The 20,245-nt window shown below is 35.7% G+C and overlaps 1 protein-coding gene across 3 annotated transcripts in view; it reads left to right on the top strand.

The window, feature by feature from the left end:
* PPARD (peroxisome proliferator activated receptor delta) overlaps positions 1 to 20,245 on the top strand; it is a 70,733-nt gene that overhangs the window by 16,073 nt on the left and 34,415 nt on the right. The gene's annotated exons all lie outside the window — the stretch shown is intronic.

Raw genomic sequence — 20,245 nt, 5'->3', positions numbered from 1 at the left:
GAGTATTGCTGAGTTGTTTTTCATCCAGACCAAATCTTCATGACCCCATTTGGAATTTTCTTGGCAAAAATACTGGAGTGATTTGCCATTTTCTTCTCCAGCTATTTTACAGATGAGGAAACTGAGACAAATAGAGTTGATTGGCATATGAACATACAGCTATTAAGTCTCTAGGGCCAGATTGAAACTCAGAAAGTTGAGTCTTCCTGACTCCAGACCTGACATGCTTGTCACTGTGCCATCTAGCTTCCCCTTTAGACTGTTCTAGCCACTTTTATTGTGTGTGTGTGTGTGTGTGTGTGTGTGTGTGGTTTTGTTTTAATGGATTTGCATTGCTACCTCACATTGTTTTGGTTCACTTATGATACTTTTTACATTATTACATTATACAAGCATTGCCATTCTGATATTTGTAGTTTATTTTTCCTTCCTCTATTGCATTCTCCCCAGTACCTATTAAATTCTAATTTGTTCTGACCCCTTTACTAATTTGAGTTTTGTGGAATTTAGCTTTTATACCTGTGAGCAGGAGGTTCTCAGGAATTGGCTTATTAGCTTTTAAAGAAATATTTTTACAGTCTTTTATTAACTAAAAGTACCTGTTTGACTGGCCAGACTAGTACTTCCTTCAAAGAAAGCTGTGTAAGCTATCAGGGCCTCTTGCTGGTCTCCTTACAGAAGACAAGAGTTGGATGGGCTAGAAGATTCTTCTTTCCTCAAGAGATTTAATTCCAGATCATAAAAGGAAAAAAAAAGCTCTGTCATAAAAAGCAACAGAGAAGAGGAAAGAACACAAACCTTAGAGCCAGGATACCTGAATTTGAATGCCAATAGTTGTGAGACTAGAAGAAAATCATTTACATTCAAAGTTTGTTTCTTTGATAATGTGGTTATGATACTTGTGTTACATATCTTACAGAAGTGTGAAAAGACCTGTCAGTTAATGAGCAAGCATGTATTCAGGCTTTATTTATTAAGGATTGGGGATACAAAGAAAAAGCAAAAACAGTCCCACTTTTTGATGACCTTACATACTAATGGGAAAAACAATATGTAGGTGTAAATATAGAAAGGGGGGGGGAGAGAAAGAGTGTGAATGAGTGTGTGTGTATGGGCGCGCGCGTGCGCGCGTGCATGCATGCGCACGCACACACAAAAAAGATACCAGATAACCTTCAGCATCCTGCTGAAGAGGCTTCCTGAGCTTACTGAGTCTTAGAAAGAAAGAAACCTCTCTGTTAGGAACTCTGTTAGGGAAAGGGGAGGAGGGACAACTTTCCAGGTATGAAGGACAATAAAGCATAGTGATAAACAGTGAAGCGTCATAGATGAGAAAAGCAAGCAAGCCAGTGTCTGTAATGTGGGGAGAAGAGAGTAAATGTATAAGATAGAAATGGCTTGTGAAGAGCTTTAAATAGTTTCTGTTTTATCCTAAAGACACTAGAAGGCCACTAGAGGTAACTGAGATGAAGGATAACATGGTCAAACCTAAAATTTAAGAAAATCACTTTGCAAGTTGAATGGAAGGTGAGTTGGTTTGGGGAGACACTTGACACAAGGAGACCAAAGACTGACTGTTGCTCTAATTCAGGTGAAAAGTGATGGTGTCCTGAGCTTGGATGACTGGAGAGAAGTGGACCTATGCTTTATAAATTTTTTAAATGCTATGTAGTTAAACTTAATATAATTATTTTAATGTTATTATTTGTTGATATCAATTATGAATAATAATAATATTTTCACTATTGGTAGAAAATAGCTATTTGAAATAGGCAATAGTCAACCAACAGCTATTTATTTCGCATCTATTATGTAATTGTAGAGAAGAGAGAGATGTTGTGCACAGATCTTGAATACCCTGATCTTAAGAGTCAGGAAGGTCTTGATTGAAATCCCATTTCTGGTGCTTACAAGTTTCTTGATCTGGGTAAGTTACTTAAAGGACTATAAATTGCATTGCAGAGTATAATTACCAGTCTTTATTGGAAGAGAAAGGTTCATATAGGACCTAATTACGTTACATTACATGATAAAAATTACATCTATAGACCAAAAATTGTAGTCAGAAGGGATAAGATGTATAGGTGCTTATATATACACAAACATAAAAAATTAGAAGTAATTACTTTAAAATTCCAATATTTTGTCATTGTATCCACTGACAATGTTCCCAGTATGCAGATGGAAAACCCTGAATACCTTTTCTTGAGTTTTTACAGCCAAAAACCTCATTACTCTTCAACCAACCTAGTATTCCACAGCATGTAGTCTATCATATTTGAAACTTTCTCATATTGAATGCAGGAATGAACTTGATCTTCACTATAATATCTTTTAAGAGCTCAGAGTCACCTGACATTAGCATTTTTATATATTAACAACAAAGTCCATCAGGAAGAGGTAGAGATTTAAAATAACTGCAGGCAATATAAAATACTTGGTAGTCTTAACATGACAAGGCAAACCCAGGAACTATATGAACACAATTACAAAACATTTTTCACACAAATAGTTAACTCTAAACAGTTGGAGAAATTTTAAATGCTCATGGTAGGCTGAGACAGTATGGTAAAAATGACAATTCCATCTACATTAATTTACATATTCAATGCTAGTAGTTGTTATAATCATTTTTTCTGTTCCACTTTTTGTTGCAATTTTTTGTGATCCCATTGGGGTTTTCTTTTTCTTTTTCTTTTTTTTAAATTTTATTTATAAATTTTTTTGACAGTATATATGCATGAGTAATTTTTTTTTTTATAACATTATCCCTTGTATTCATTTTTCCACATTATCCCCTCCCTCCCTCTACTCCCCCCCTTGATGACAGGCAATCCCATACATTTTACATATGTTACAATATAACCTAGATACAATCTATGTGTGTAAATACCATTTTCTTGTTGCACAACCTGGGTAGATAGACAGTAGTGCTAACAATTTACATTCACTTCCCAGTGTTCCTTCTCTGGATGTAGTTGTTTCTATCCATCATTGATCAACTGGAAGTGAGTTGGATCTTCTTTATGTTGAAGATATCCATTTCCATCAGAATATATCTTCATACAGTATTGTTGTTGAAATGTACAGCGATCTTCTGGTTCTGCTCATTTTACTCAGCATCAGTTCATGCAAGTCTCTCCAAGCCTTTCTGTATTCCTCCTGCTGGTCATTTCTTACAGAGCAATAATATTCCATAACCTTCATATACCATAATTTACCCAACAATTCTCCAATTGATGGACATCCATTCATCTTCCAGTTTCTAGCCACTACGAAAAGAGCTGCCACAAACATTTTGGCACATACAGGTCCCTTTCCCCTCCTCAGTATTTCTTTGGGATATAAGCCCAATAGCAGCAATGCTGGATCAAAGGGTATGCACAGTTTGATAACTTTTGGGGCATAGTTCCAGATTGCTCTCCAGAATGGCCGGATTCTTTCACAACTCCACCAACAATGTATCAGTGTCCCAGTTTTCCCACATCCCCTCCAACATTCATCATTATTTGTTCCTGTCATCTTAGCCAATCTGACAGGTGTGTAGTGATATCTCAGAGTTGTCTTAATTTGCATTTCTCTGATCAGTAGTGATTTGGAACACTCATATGAGTGGATATAGTTTCAATTTCATCATCTGAGAATTGTCTGTTCATATCCTTTGATCATTTATCAATTGGAGAATGGTTTGATTTCTTATAAATTAGGGTTAGTTCTCTATATATTTTGGAAATGAGACCTTTATCAGAACCTTTAACTTTAAAAATATTTTCCCAATTTGTTACTTCCCTTCTAATCTTGTTTGCATTAGTATTGTTTGTACAGAAACTTTTTAATTTGATGTAATCAAAATCTTCTATTTTGTGATCAATAATGATCTCTAGTTCTCCTCTGGTCATAAATTCCTTCCTCCTCCACAGGTTTGAGAGGTAGACTATTCTCTGTTCCTCTAATCTATTTATGATCTCATTCTTTAAGCCTAAATCATGGACCCATTTTGATCTTATCTTGATATATGGTGTTAAGTGTGGATCCATATCTAATTTCTGCCATACTAATTTCCAGTTTTCCCATTTGGGGTTTTCTTGTCAAAGATACTGGTGTGGTTTGGCATTTCTTTCTCTAGCTCATTTTATAGAATGACAAAGACCTCATTTTTCAAATACATAGAGAACTGCTTTAAATTTAAAAGAATACTAATAATTCCACAACTGATAAATATTCAAAGGATATGAACAAGCAATTTTCAGAAGAAATCAAAGATATCTGTAGACATATTTTTAAAATGTACCAAATCATTATTGATTAGAGAAATGCACATTAAAACAACTCTGTATGATCTCATACTTATCAAATTGGTTAATGTGGCCAAAAAAAAAGGAAAATGACAAATAATAAATATTGGAAAGGATTTGGAAAAATAGGGACATTAATTACTATCAGTAGCATTGTAAAATGACTCAACCATTTTGGAGAGTGATTTAGGGCTACAAAACTATATATCCTTCAACTAATCAATACCTTTACTAGATCTGAATCCCAAAGAGATCAAAGAAAAGGATAAATTATTTATAGCACCTCTTTTTGTGATGGTATAGATTTGAAAATTGAGGAGTTGTCCATCAATTGAGGAATAGCTGAACAAGTTGTGGTATATGATTAAATTCCAAGGTGCTATAAGAAATGACAAACAAGATGCTTTCAGAAAACCTGGGAATATTTACACGTACTGTTATTAAGTGAAATAAGGAAAACAGCGTGCATAATGTCGATATTGTTCAATGAAGAATTGTGAATGAATTACCTATTCTCAGCAATACAATGATCGAAAATAAATCTGAAGAACTTATGATATTAAAAAAAATACTATCCACCTCTATTAAAAGAAATGATGTTCTGAACACAGATTGAAGCATACATTTTGAACTTTGTGATTGAAGCATACATTTTGAACTTTGTTTTTTTGGGGGAAGATTCTGCATTTTCTTGTGCAAAATGGTTAATATGAAAATATTTTACATGACTGTGCATATATAATCTACCCCAAATTTCTTGTTTCACTCAAAATTTTTTTAAAATCTAAAAAAAATTTTTAATGTAATTGAGGGGGGAAATATTTTTTAAAACCTAGACTTCTATCCCCTATATTTTAAAAAATATTTTCCCTAGCAGTTCTGTCTTTTACTTTTTAATCTGGGCTAGGGATGGCAAAGTAAGGGTTGTCCTGTTGATCTTTGTTAAGATTATTCTCATTGGTAAGTAGAAACTGAAAAAGGATTATAACTCTTGAGTTCTAATGCCATGTGACCTTGAATTGGCATCTGGAACATCACTGGCACTATATTTACTCTAAGCTATGCTATTAGTATTGTATTATTTATTCTTTTAAATCAAACCCACAATTCTATTATGTTTTCTTTCTTTGAACATTGTAATCTCTGGTTTATTTTTAGTGTGTTTTCTATTTCTGTTACCATTTCCTGACTAGAGTGCAGCTTGGATGATACAAGGAAGTAAAAGAGGAGCTAGTGTGTGATAACTCATGGGAGCTTCAGCTGGGGACATGCATTCCTTTTGGTAGGAACCAAGGCAGCCTACTAGCTCTTACCTACTAGTTTTTCCACAGGCTAAATTCAGGGGCTTCAGTTTCCAAAACCAGGAATGTAGCTTTGTTTTTATTTTCTAGAATGAAATGAGTTTTTCCCCCACAGTTAAAGAAAAGGTATTTGGAATCTTACTATACCTCTTCTAGGAACTTTTGTGCCTGAAAACTTAAAAATCCCTATGTGAAGAAGTAGTTTTTCTGTGAAAATGTGAGAACAGACATGAGAAGCCTGAATAGAGAACTTAGAAGATCTGTTTGGGGACAAAAGAATGACTAAAGTGTGTGGTGAATTAAACATTGTGATCCCTCAGCTCAATTGCATATTGTGACTATTTTTAGAGCTTGAGAGGTTGAAACTCAAAAAGTGGCACCTCAAATAATTATTTTCAGACTATGGGAAGATTAAAAAAGGATTGTTGGTTTCATGAATAACTAAAAGTTGGATAGTGTGAATTTTACCTCATAAGGGAAATATGTGTCATTAACCACTAGGAAGTTCTTATTTTAGCCAATAAGAGCGGCAAAGAATCTAGTGACAGAATATTAGAAGAAGCAGTCAAATGATGAATGCTTCAGAAACTCGATGATTGAAAGAGAAACATTATTTTGTGTACTGGCTGAAAAAAAAGGTTGGGAGCTTTCTGATTGGACAAAAATGAAACTGATGCAGATTTAATTGTTCTTCCGGTGTTCTGTCTAAATTGAAAAGAGATATGGCCTCTAAGAAGCTGTTCCTAATTGTTTTCTCCTTACCACTTCTTGTCTCCACTCTCTATTGAGAGGGAAAAGTGGAGGAGGAAAAGCCAGGCATTGCAGTTGCTTTGTTATAAATATAGTTAGAAAACTGGTTGATTTGATGCAGCATCCTGTTGAGTGAAGAATTGGCTGAACTTCTCTGCCTTTCTCAGAAAGCCAATTTGAGGAGCTTGGTGGTAAACTTTGATTAAAGGAATTAATTTGTCACTAGAATAGCATTAACACTTTCTCAGTACCCTTTCAGAGTAATTGTGAGCAAAAAGAATTTGTCACTGTTTCATTGATTTGAAAGTAGAAGAGGAACAGATTTGCTTAGCATTAGAACAGTTAGGACCAAAAAGGAAACAGTTGAGAGATCTATTTTTCGAGAATTGGATTGTCATGAATGGACCAAGAATGTAAAGACCACACTCAAGAGTTGTGAGTTGCAAGTTGCCCCAAACAATTGTTTTCCTAACTGGTGTCCCTTCCTGATAGGTTTTTATAAATCTGTGTTCACTCTTCCCCAAGGATATTGTCAGTGTGTTTGTAGGTCTGTGACCTAGATATGTTTGAGCTCCAGTAGTTTGATTATTTGATTATCTTTAGTAACTAGTGTTTGACTATTGATTTCATCTTCTTGTCGATGTTTTATGTTTGAGGTAATGGTGTTATCATGGTAGTTGACTTTGTATACATGAAGAATATGTTGCTAGAGACTTATGGGCTTCAGTGATGAGAAGTAAAAGTATATTGCTCCTATAATAGAATGACCCTGAGAGAATCCTGAGAGAGTTGGAGTTGTGGCTTTGTTGTAGTAGTCTGTCTTTAGGAAATTCAGATCTGCTGGTGTGAGAATGGATTGGGCACATGAACTGACCCAGAGGAAGAGAAGGACACTACATTTTTCATGTCAGTGGTTATGTATGGGAGAAGACATGTATTGAATGCTGACCCTTATCCATGCTATATCATCAGCGCGTCAACCAAGTTTGATACTTCTGCAAAGAAAAAAGGAAGGTCCATTCCTCTAAATCTTCTTGTAGGCCAAGCTTATTCACTCAGTTTTCAGTTTTGATTTTTTTTAATCATGCTTTCCATTTATATTGTTGTAATTCTTGTCTGTCTTGTTTTGCTGGTTCTGCTTACTTCTCTTTAAATAGCTTATTTAAGTCTTCCAATTTTCTCTATATCCTTCATATTTATTGTTCCTAATAATACACTGATATTCTTTTATATCTATTTGTGTACCAAAGTTCATTTAGTCATTTGCTGTTTAATGGATCCTTACTATATGTCCATTTCTTTGCTATTACAAAGAGTATTGCTACAAAGTCTTTTCCTTTCTACCCATATTTTAAAACCTAACTCCAGATTCCAGAACTTGCATGAAGCCTTCCTAGATTCCTTTGTCTGACCTCACAAAGTGCTCTTATGTATTAAAATCACCTATGTCCTACTTTCTTATAAGTTCTAAACTGTAAGAAGGGTAGGAAACAAGTCTCATTGAAATGTCATGTCTCCATGAGTTGATGTTTAATTCATTTTCTCATTCAAATGTGTTTCAAACTTTAATTATCTGCTTTCTAGCTTTACTTGAGTCTATGACAGAGCTTTACATCTTTAGCACCAGCAAAGTTCATTCTGATACTGCACTGTGTGTAATATGTGAAACTGATGATTCTTGTTTATAAAGCATAGTTTGACAAGTGAAAGGAATAGGATTATGAAGTGCATTGTCACTTGATTTCCTGAAGACCTGGTTTATAAAGCAGTACTGAGTAAGTTGCTGTTTGTATACAGAGGCATCAGTAAGCTCACACCTTCCAGTCCCAAATTTGAATCAAACTTCTGGCCCACATTGATGCTATGAAGCAAGACAGCTTGCTGCTTTCCTTGTTGAAGTGTGTCCTGTTCTGTTCTTTTATGGCACTCCCAAGCTATAATTAAGTTTCTGTATGAAACCGTATCCCTCAGCTGGCACATACTGTGACTACGATCCCTAGAATTACATTTGAGATGATTGTTTCTTAGGAGTCTAACTGGCTTCCACCTGATCTCTTGGGGACATAAAATAGGGGCCAGAAAAAAGCCAGGAAATGGCTCCAGGAATTATGTCTTTTTTTTTTTTTTTTTTTAATTATACCTTTTTATATACAAAACATATGCATAGTAATTTTTCAGCATTAACCTTTGCAAAAACTTCTGTTTCAACTTTTCCCCTCCTTCCCTTCACCCCCTTCCCTAGATGGCAGGTAGTCCCATACATGTTACATATGTTAAATACAATATATCTATACATATTTACACAGTTGTTTTGCTGCACAAGAAAGATTGGATTTAGAAAGAAGGTAAAAATAACCTGAGAAGAAAAAACAAGAATGCAAGCAAACAATAACAGAAATGCTATGTTGTGGTTCTTACTCATTTCCCAGTGTTCTCTCTCTCTGGGTGTAGTTGGGTCTGTTCATTACTGATCAATTGGAACTGATTTGGATCCTCTCATTGTTTAAGAGAGCCATGTCCATCCGAATTGATCATCATATAGTATTGTTGTTGAAGTATATAATGATCTCCTGGTTCTGCTCATTTCACTCAGCATCAGTTCATATATGTCTCTCCCAGCCTCTCTGTATTCATTCTGCTGGTCATTTCTTATAGAACAATAATATTCCAACATTCATATACCACAATTTATTCATCCATTCTCCAATTGGTGGGCATCCCTTCAATTTCCAGTTTCTAACCACTACAAAAAAGGCTGCCACAAACATTTTTGCACATACAGGTCCCTTTCCCTTCTTCAGTATCTCTTTGGGATATAAGCCCAGTAGAGACACTGCTGGATCAAAGGGTATGTACATTTTGATAGCCCTTTGGGCATAGTTCCAAATTGCTCTCCAGAATGGTTGGATCCGTTCACAACTCCATCAACAATGCATCAGTGTACCAGTTTTCCCACATCCCCTCCAACATTCATCTTTACCTTTTCCTGTCATCTTATCACACATGAGAGGTGTGTAGTGGTACAGGAATTATGTCTTAAGGGTAAAGGCTCAGACCTTCATTATAAACTGGTAAGACGATAGAATGCTGCTGGATAAAGGTGACTTGATTTCACTTCGTGCTCCTTACTCACTCGTATAATTTTGTTCACTTCCTGAGCCAATAACATGTTGATGAAACATTCTGGCATTGACTCTTACCTGTGATGGAGAAAGGGTTGATAATGTTTGTCCTTTAAATTAAAGATCAAGAGCATCGTTGCTATTGAACCCTTATTCAAGAGGGGAGAAGATTACTGAGACCCCAAAGGCATTTTAAGCTTGTTGGAGACAAGGATGTAGTCTTCTAAATGCAAGTCAGTGCTATTTTGAGGGGTAGATCCCTTAGAGGTCCCAGGGCCAACTCCCTCATTTGATTGTAGGTATTTAGATTTAAGTAGGAAACAGCTTTAGAGGTCCATTTCAACTCCTTTTGTGAATGTGGCATAAGTAGCAGCAGTCTTAGCAAATTTATGAGCAAGCTCATAATTTATTCTGACTCTCATGAAGCCATAACTCTTTTTAGGGACCATAAGTCCAAGCTACAATTTTAAATGATGCTCAAGGTCACTCCCATACATTTAGATCTTACTTTTTTGGGAATTTTCCCCATAGTTCTCCCAAAGATGAAGCTGTATTTAAGGCATCTTTTCACATTACTTTCTCAAGATGTCTGAATTGGACTGGTCAGGATTCATTAGGATGTTGCTAAATGGTTTTGTGCTAGCTGGCCTCTTTCACTGTCAGTTACCACTAAAAAAAAAAAAAAAAAAAAAAAAAAAAAAAGTCTATATGGAGTTCCCCTCTCAAGCAATCCCCTGTCCTTTGTGGTTCCTAGTGTCCCCAAACTGAGAGGTACTTTGAGCAGTTATCTTCTTAATTCAAAGAAACACTATATTCAGACCACTCCATATAGGTGCTTATTGACCAATCCCTAATGAGTGATTCCTTCTGCCGCTAAATGGTTTCAGATAGTTTCCAGGAAGCATCTAACTCAGTCTGACTCCACTGAGTCACACAAATCTTCAACACTCATTACTTGTGTGATTATGACAAGTTACTTAATTTCTCTGAATCTCAGTACTCAAATATATATCAGGTCTAATCAAATTGCATAAACTCCACAGGACTGTTGTAAGGAAAACAAGTAAAAACTCTAATATATTCTAGAAATGGGATCTATTGTTAACTTTTATTGCTTTATTTTATTTTTTGATTGCTTAGATTTGATAGTTAATCCATTTTTCTGGAAGAGTAATTTGGAGTAAATGAAAGCTCTTTCACATTTTCTAGAAATTCTTCCTAAGAAGTTCTTAATTTTCCTTTTCATAGACAATCTGAAGTCCCTTGTGCCTTTTATGTTTGATATAAAATCCCAGAGGATTTCTACGTAGCCAAATCAGTTGTACTTCCTCACTTCCATGCCTTTAAAAAGACCTCCCATTGTCCTTTATCCTTTAGTGTGTGCTCTTTTCTTCGATGGTTATCTCTGTCTGGCACTGCTGATCCACACATTATTTTCAGGCCTTCTTTCTTATTTGGTAACTTAAGTCAAGGTGAGCCAGTATACATGGGAGCCTTGACCCATGGCCTGCTTCCTGTACCTTTGGCAATCTCATTGTTTCCTCTGTTTCCATTGTCAGAGGTGTGTGTGTGTGTGTGTGTGTGTGTGTGTGTGTGTGTGTGTGTGTGTGTGTGTGTGTGTGTGTGTGTAGTAGGAGGCAGCATAGGGGGGTTTAAGATATTTCATGCTTAAAAAATATTTCTTACTAGTAAAATATTTAAAAAATGATTTCCTTCTTAGGGTGGAACTATTTTTCATTCCTTTAGGATTCCTTATTCTGAAGGTTGTTTATTTTTAAGAATTAGAAATAAAGAATTGCCTACAGGAACCTCTGGGAAGTGAAATGCAGGATTTGACTTCATCCTTTCCAGCTCTAAAAGTCAAGTCTGTATTACAGCTACATTTTTGTAAACTCTTCCAAGGGGGGAATTTGTTACCTTCATTGTGACTGCTTTTCAAGCCTTCCTATCTGGGCAGAGGTGCCAGGAACCCATAGAAGAGAATTGCTGTCCAATAAAAAGTCAAAGATCTGGAGTGAACTATTACCCTAGGAGGGGAACATAGGTCTTTTCAGGGCAGAGACTCTCAGTCTTTTGGGAGTTGAAACACCTGCTGTTGAATTTCACAATGTAGCTCCCCCTCCTTTCAAAAAGGGCTGTGTGGTACTTATTTTTAAAATTAATTTTCTGAGTACTCAATGAGATTTGGGTGGTTTGGAGAAACTTTTAGGTTTTTTTGTTGTTGTTTTAACTTAGATGTGCCTTGTAGTTTGAGGTTGGTAAGATTTTGTACATCTGTTTCTGTGTATCTATGTATTGGGGAGGTTGGGGGGCAGGAAGAGTTCTCTTATGTGTCTGTGTATATATATACGCACACATTCTTTCATTTCCATTTGCTGTTTCCATTCTTTCCACCTAAGGATTTCTATCTGCTTAACCAAGTGGACACTCATGGGAAAAAATATCTTTGGTTTAATGTATCTTGCGCTTTAGGTAGAGTTCACAACATAAGCCTTAGGTACACTGCAAGTTTTTAAGACTTGCCATTACCATGTCTCAGGAATCTCTCACACCACAGCAGAATTATTAGAGCAGAGATGTAACATGCTGTCTCATGGTTTATCACATCCTCTCACTATGACAGGTTCCTTAAGAATGTTACTGAGTGTGTAAGATTTTTTTTTTCTCTTTGAGAAAGAAGTTATGTAAGTCCATGAATATTGTTAATTCTCCAAGCATCATCTTCTTTAGAAGAGTTCAGAGGCTTTAGTGAATTTTCATCACAAGGCAGTGTTTGGCTGGGGAGTTGAAATTCTCTTGAATTGGTGGAGAGAATCTAATGTCTTCATGAGTTGCTTTTGGAGAAAAAGCATTGGAGAAAAATAGGATGATGTGGTAGACAAGAAGCCAGTCTCTGAGTTTTTATTGTGGTTCTACATCCTGCCTATGTAATCCTGAGAAAGTCACAGAGCTTCTCATCCTCTGAGAAAGAGGAATCCCTCCCACCTACCTCCCTTGCTTCTGCCAAGAATGCCAGAAGTCTACAGATACCCAACCTCCCTGATGAGTACTAGAAGAAGTGCCACATTCAAGTGGCTTCTAGCCTCAAGAATCACATGTTCCTTCTTTATATTCAGAAATTTGGCCTTCAGTGCCAGAAAGCCCAGTACAAGCTTATTTTAGCCCCTAGTAGGCAGACGAAAACCTTTAATTTTATAAGGCCAAAATTTCTAAAAGGCAAAACTACTTTGGTAATTAATAATAGCGAGAGGCTAAGTGGGAGCCTTAGCCAAGAAAAGGTCTACCTTCAAAGGAACTGTGCACAGAACTATGGCTCCCAATGGTTTCCGTTTGGGTATTGTGTATGAGTACCCATCACTTCCAAATGGTTGAAGAGTAGGAGTAAACAGTACTCAACATTAGCCAAAAAAAGAGGAATGGACAGCCTTTATTTAGGTCAAGAGAAAATGGGGCATTTCTCCCCTTTTTTCCAGAATTTCATGGGTTGTATATCTTGTTTTCAGTTTGAGATTCTCTTAAAACTATTTGTTCTTTGCTAGAAAGACAATGGGAATCTAATTATTTTTTGCAATTTATCATGTGTGATTAGCTCTCTACTACATATTGTAGATAACTAAGAGGGCTTGAGGAAAATTACCTGTGACATCTTGGACCAATCACTTAATTCCTCAGTGCTCCAGTCAACTTTTCTAAGTTTGTACGTTACCTAACAGTTGCTAAATTTTGTGGCCATACACAATCTAAAGGAGGGGGAGATCGTTGTGGCTGGAGTAATAAAATATTCAGAGGTGGTTTTGTTTTGTTTTGTTTTTTTCCTCTTGCTGAGGCAATTGGGGTAAGTGGCTTGCCCAGGGTCACATAGCTAGGAAGTGTTAAGTGTCTGAGATCAGATTTGAACTCAGGTCCTCCTAAGGACACAAGTTCTATACACTATGCCACCTAGCTGCCCCCAGAGTTATTTCTTCACTGTAATGTAAACCTCTGAGAGACACAGTACAGTTATAACTATTATCCTTGTGAGGCTCAAAAGAAGTGCTGATGTTTGATCCAGTCACACAACTACTACTTCTAATCCCATAGAACAGGGACTTAAATCTGGGACTTCTAACTCCAAGTTCAATGTTTTTATATTTTTAAAAACCAGTTCTTTTTGTCCTGAACTGAAAAACACTAATAAATGATAATTTTTATGTATAAAGAAGAACAGAAAAAGCTTTACATAGGAATTTCACATGTCTGCCTTGACTCCAGGTCTAGAACTCTTTATCTACTTACTACACCACTGTGCTGACCTAACTGTACCACCTACTTGGTCCTAAATAATATACATATTATGGCTATTAATTATGATAATGAAATTTCATGTTTATATAGAAATCTAAAGTTGCAAAGTCCTTTACAAACATTATTTCATTGAATCCTTTCACAGCCCTATGAAGTAGATAGTACAAATATTTTTTATAGGTAAATTGACTATGAATTAGAATTTTAATGTGTTATGGTGTCACCCCAGAAAAATTGAGAAGCTTACTCAAGAGCCTACTATCACTTTTCCCGTGTAGCTCTTAGGTAAGATGCCTTCTCTCTCTGGGCTCTAGGCTCATAGACTAGATCATAGCTAAGGTCTTTTTAGCTCTAAATCTCAAGACTAACAAAAACCACCAGTAAGTGATGAATCAGAGTTTAAAATCCAGATCTTTTAATACTAAAACTAATTCTCCTTCCACTGCACTAATTTTGTCATCAGTTTATTCTTTTATATACATCTTGGTTGTATTAACCCAACTGGACTGTAAGCATTAGGGCAAGGACTTTGTCTTAAAATTATCTGCACATCAGTGCTTGTCTTCAGTAAAACATGGTTGAATTAAGTGTCTCTTAATCTATTTCCTCCTCTCAGCCAAAAGCATTAGTTAAGAGTTTGTCTAAACTTGTGCTACTCCCTGCAGAGTGGGAGGAGGGAGGCTGTTCCCACTTGTTTGTCTCCCAAGAAATACTAAAATTATCAGAGGAGCTATATGAAATGGTGCCACCCAAAACTCAAAATGGCAGGTCAGGAATTCTGCTCTTCCATTTATCCTTAGCAGTCCTGTGCACCGATCTTATTGTGGGAGAAAGGGACAATGGTTGGATTGAACCTGAGTCACTCTGACAGTTGGGCTTCACCTGATTCCCAGGGCTCATATTAACTTTGAAAAGAAGCATCATGAGTTCACAATGGGCAGCTAACAGCAACTGAGGTACTTGCATGTGCTTCTTTCTTCCATTTTATTAATTTTCTTTCCTTTTAATTTCTTGTCTTCCACAAGCTCTATATAGTATGAAATCTTGGGGGGAAAAATAGTAGTTTTTAATGTCATTTTTGTTCAGGGTACCTTTCTGGGGAGTCTCTAGCTTTGGGGAGGCATAGCATGATCAGTGTTTTGTCTTTTCTGTATTTATGTTCCATTCTAGTCCTTACATCTGAATGGCCTAGTTTCTGGCCACACTGTTTACAATCAGGAAACAGAGTGTATTCTAGGAGCCTTGTTGTGTGTTCTTGGACTCCCAGATTAATCCCTCCTGGTATTTGGTTCATTAAACTAGCAGATAGAGTTGCATCAGTTGCGGCTGTTAGTTGCTGCTCCTCACCAAGTCCCATTGCGGTATGCTGTGGTGAGCTAATAGACTGTTTTCATATCCAGTGTCTTATGTTGAAAATCTACCTTGGTATCTTTTGCAATGTATCTGGCTTTTAGGGGACTGCACCTGGGCCTCTGTCTACGCCATGGAAAGCCTCTTGCACGTGCCACAACTTTGTTTAAAATTGATTTAATATCAGTAAAAACTGAAGCCAACCTAGGATTCAAGTTGAAACACTACTTTCTGCCTGATCTACAGGTTCTCGCTGGTTTCTGTTCCTCTCTCAGATTGACATACCTTATGCCATTCCTTGTACAGACTGGGTAAGCATTCACTGAGGGTATTAGCCATTTCCAATTTGTCCTGGGTGATTGTTGGGAATCTGGTCCTGTTTTTTAGTCTCATAGTACCATTTGCTTTTGAACTACATAAAGAAATACAAGGATTTCAGCCAAGTGAAGCCCTGTAGGAAGGTAGCAGGCGCAGTTGGGGTTCTCATCTCACTTTCTTCATTGATACAGTGAAAAAATCCCTACACCAGGAGTGAGAAGATTTAGACATTGTCTTAAGTCAGCTAACCTCTTAGGGTCTTTATTTACTCATTCTTAAAATAAGAATGATAGAATTATAGATTCTTAGAACTGGAAGAAGCCTTAAAAATTATTTAGTGTAACTCTTGTTTAAGGAGGGGAAAAAAAGAAACTAACCTAGACTAACATAATGCAGGGAAAATCAGTGACATGAAAAGAAACTTTATTTCTCACTGAATATTCATTATTTTAAAAAATTGTGATGAAGCAAAAAAAATCTAATGACTATTAGATTGCATAAAATCAGGGCAGCTAGGTGGTGCAGTGGATGGAGCACCAGCCTTAAGTTCAGGAGGACCCGAGTTCAAATCTGGTCTCAGACACTTAACACTTCCTAGCTGTATGACCCTGGGCAAGTCACTTAACCCCAGCGGGGGTGGGGTGGGGGTGTGAAGATTGACATTCCAAATTCTCTTAGGATTTTATGCAATCATATATACATCTTTTAAAGTTATGATCATTTTGTGTATGTATTATTCACTTAATCATCACATACTTCATATATAGTATTTTGTTTATACTACTGTTTGATTGTCCATTCCCCTAATAGTCCTAATTCTTTTAGCAATTATAGATAGTGCTGATATGAACATTTTGACAAATTTATATTTACTTCTTTTGGGTTATTTGCCTAAAATTTAATTTACCTGGTTAAAGGGAAAGAAAATTTTTAGAAGAAGGTTATTAATAACATTAAAGGTTCCAGAGAGATTATACATTTTTGTAGTGGCAAAAAACTACAAGCTGAGTGGATGTCCCATCAGTAGAAGAATGGCTGAAAAAGTTATGGTATAAGAATGTTATGTAATATTATTGTTCTATAATCAACGACCAGCAGAATGATTTCAGAGAAACGTGGACTTATATAAACTCTGATGCTAAGTGAAGTAAGTAGAACCAGATCACTGTACATGACAACAGCAAGATTAAGTGATGATCAATACTGACAGACGTAACTCTTTTCAAGGTGATTCAGGCCAGTTCCAATGGTTTTGTGATGGAGAAGACCCAGAAACAGGACTGTGAGGACTGAATGTGGATCACAATATAGCATTTTCATCTTTTTTATTGTTGCTTGCTTGCATTTTGTTTTTTCTCTTTTTTTTTTTCCTTTTTGATCTGATTTTTCTTGTACAGTATGATAATTATGGAAATATGGATAGAAGAATTGCATATTTTTAATATATTGGATTACTTGTCTTCTAGAGGGATGGAGGACACAAGGATTTTGCAAAAATGAATATTGAAAATATCTATGCATGTGTTTTGAAACTAAAAAGAATTAATTTTTAAAATTTTAAAAAAGAAAAAGGCTATATAGATTTGGCAGTGGAAGGTAATCATAACAATAAGAGATAGGAAGGATTGTGGAAGGAAAAATGCATAATTTTTGTTACATTATTTAAAAATTTTTGAACAAATAAAACCAATGCAGTCAAAATTAGAAGCAAAGCAGGAAAAGAAAATTTACAGCAAATTTCTCTGATAAAGGTCTTGTCTTGTATAGGGAGCTGAGCTAAATTTTAATTTTATAAAAATAATTCATTCCTCAATTGATTGAAGCATATGAACTATAGTTATATGAAAAAATGCTCTAAATCACTATTGATTTAAAAAAACAGATTTGAGGTACCACCTCACACCTAGCAGATTGGCTAACATTTGGGACACTAATATTATTGGTATTTGGAAGTGGCCCAACTATGCTGGAGAACAGTTTGGAACTTTGTCCAAAGGGCTGTAAAACTTTGATCCAGTAATACTACTAAGCCCCAAAAGAGAACAAAAGAAAAAGATGTGTATATACAAAAATATTTATAACAGATCTTCTTGTGATGACAAAGAATTGGAAACTTTAAAAATGCCTGTCAATTAGAGAATGGCTGAGCAAGTTGTATGAAATTGTAATGCAATATTATTTTGCTGTAAGAAATGATAAAGGAGATAGGATAGTTTCAGGAAAACTTGAGAAGATCTGTATGAACTGATGCAAAGTGATATGAGTAGAACCTAGAACATTGTACACAATAACAGCAATATTATAATAATAATCAGCTTAGCTGCTCAGATCAATGATCCATTTCGGTTCCAAAGGACTTGGAATGAAAAATGGTATCTGTAAAGGGTTGAAACTGAGCAGATGCACTTGTATAACCAAGCATTTGAGGCTAATTACCAATTGGACAATACTCTATTCGCATATGCTTGGAGAATGGCCTGGCCCACTATCCAGTGCTGGCTCGATCTGTGGGTGGAGACAGAGAATTGTAAGAGGCATTGGAGGGTGAAGTAAGTCTAGCCAGAATCGGTGGGGAGAGAGAAAGAAGGTGTGGAGATTCCTATATTTATTCCCCTGACTTCCACCCCAAAAGACCAAAAATAAAGATCAAGGACTTTTGCTTATCCTGACTCCCGCTGATTCTAAGATATCTAGGGTGCTAACTTGGTCTTCAACAGCTATCCCCCTCCAGAGAGAGAACTGATGAATTCCAAATGCAGACTAAGTATGGTTTTTCTTGCTTTCCCCCCACACACACAGTGCTAATATAAAAGTGTTTTACATATGCATAATGGCTATCATATTTCTTGCCTTCTCCCTGGGTGGAGGAGGGATCAAGAAAGGGAGGCTTGGAATCTTTAAAAATAAATAAGGAAAGAAAGATAAGAAAGACAGAAAAACAGAAAGAAAGACAGACAGACTTAGGACAGTAACAATAGTTGCATAACCTACCTCAGATAATTGCTGTGAGGAAAATGCTTTGCAAACCATTATATAAATGTGAGCTATGATTATTATTTTATTCACTCATACATATTGTTTCTGATGATATCCTTCATTTCTATAGTAGTCATATCTTCTAATGCAGCTGAAATAATGCTACTCTTATTTTCTTTTTCAAATTGAACTGACCTATCTGGAATGTACTTCTGTATATGTTATGAAGTATATTTTATTCTTTATGCTGATCTCCAATTGTTCCAACAACATTTATTAGATAATTTCTTCTCACTTAGTAATACCATCCTTTTTCAGTGGAAGAAAGTGTGACTCCTAGAGTAAATGACTTATCCAAGATCACTAAGCCATCCTGTATCTAGTCATCTGTTTGAAACAGTACATGCGAAAATGGTATTTACACACATATATTGTATCTAGGTTATATTGTAACACATGTAAAATGTATGGGATTGACTGTCATCAAGGGGAGGGAGGGGACAATTTGGAAAAATGAATACAAGGGATGATGTTATTTAAAAAATTACTCATGCATATATATGTCAAAAAATTATAAATAAAATTTAAAAAAAAAAGGGAAACCTGGAAAGACTTGTATGAATTGATACAAAATAAAGTGATAAGAACCAGGAGAACATAGTAACATTGACTTAGCTCTTCTCAGCAAGATAGTGATTCAAGACAATTCCAAAAAACTCATGATGGAAAATGCTATCCATATCTAGAGAAAGAACTGATGGAATATTAATGCAGATCAAAGTATATCATTTTCACTTTTTTGTAGGTTTTGTTTCTTTTATTCTGTTTCCTCTTTCACAACATAACTAATTTGGAAATATATTTTATATGAGTGTACATGTATAACCGAAATCAACTTGCTTACCATCTTAGGGAGAGGGAGGATAGGGAAAGAGAAAATTTGGAACTCAAAATTTTATTTTAAAATTAATGTTAAAATTATCTTTACATATAATTGAAAAAAATAAAATACTTCAAAAAAAAAAAGAAACAGTACATGCAAATATTTTTGAAAAATATAAAACTTGTTTTGAAATGGTTTGTTCTAAAACAAATATAAGCCTAAGCTTTTATGGACTTTATTCTGTAGGTAATACTTCCCTCTGTCTTTTTCTTGCCTCCTCATAAAAACAGTTTGAAGGCACTTAAAAAAATTTTTTTTTCTCTCTCTCCTCCCCACTCCATCCCCATCTCATTGAAAAAGAAGGAAAAACAAAGCCTTAGAAAAAACCTACATATATATATATCCATATATCCAGTCAAGCAAAACAGTTCCCATATTGGTCGTCATTTATTCACACAAAAACATACTCATATACACGTGTGTGTGTGTGTGTGTGTGTGTGTGTGTGTGTGTCCTGACTCCAGGGCCAGTGCTGTATTCACTGTTCCATCTAGCTGCCCCAATATGTATGTTTATACTTTGAGCCTGTTACTTTTTTCTCCAGAGTTGTGAATAGCATATTTTAGCATGAGGCCTCTGGAATGAGAAAACTCTGGAAAAGAGTTGTTAAGTCTTTAAAAGTTATTTGTTTTTACAATATGGTTACTATATAAATTAAGCTCCTGGATCTACTCACTAAACTCTAAATCATAAATGTCTTTTTAGGTCTCTTTGAAACCATATCCTTCCTCATCTCTTAACTATATTTCATTTATATAATATATGCGTGTATATTGCATATACTATCCATTTATATACATATATACACACACACAAATTTAAAACATATGTGCACATATATTACAGTTTGTTCAGCCATTTCCCAGAGGATGAGAAATCCAATTCTTTGTCAACACAAAATGAGCT

This window comes from Sminthopsis crassicaudata, chromosome 4 (genome assembly GCF_048593235.1).
Source record: "Sminthopsis crassicaudata isolate SCR6 chromosome 4, ASM4859323v1, whole genome shotgun sequence".
NCBI classification, from domain to species: Eukaryota; Metazoa; Chordata; class Mammalia; order Dasyuromorphia; family Dasyuridae; genus Sminthopsis; species Sminthopsis crassicaudata.
This window is presented reverse-complemented; position numbering and strand designations above follow the sequence as displayed.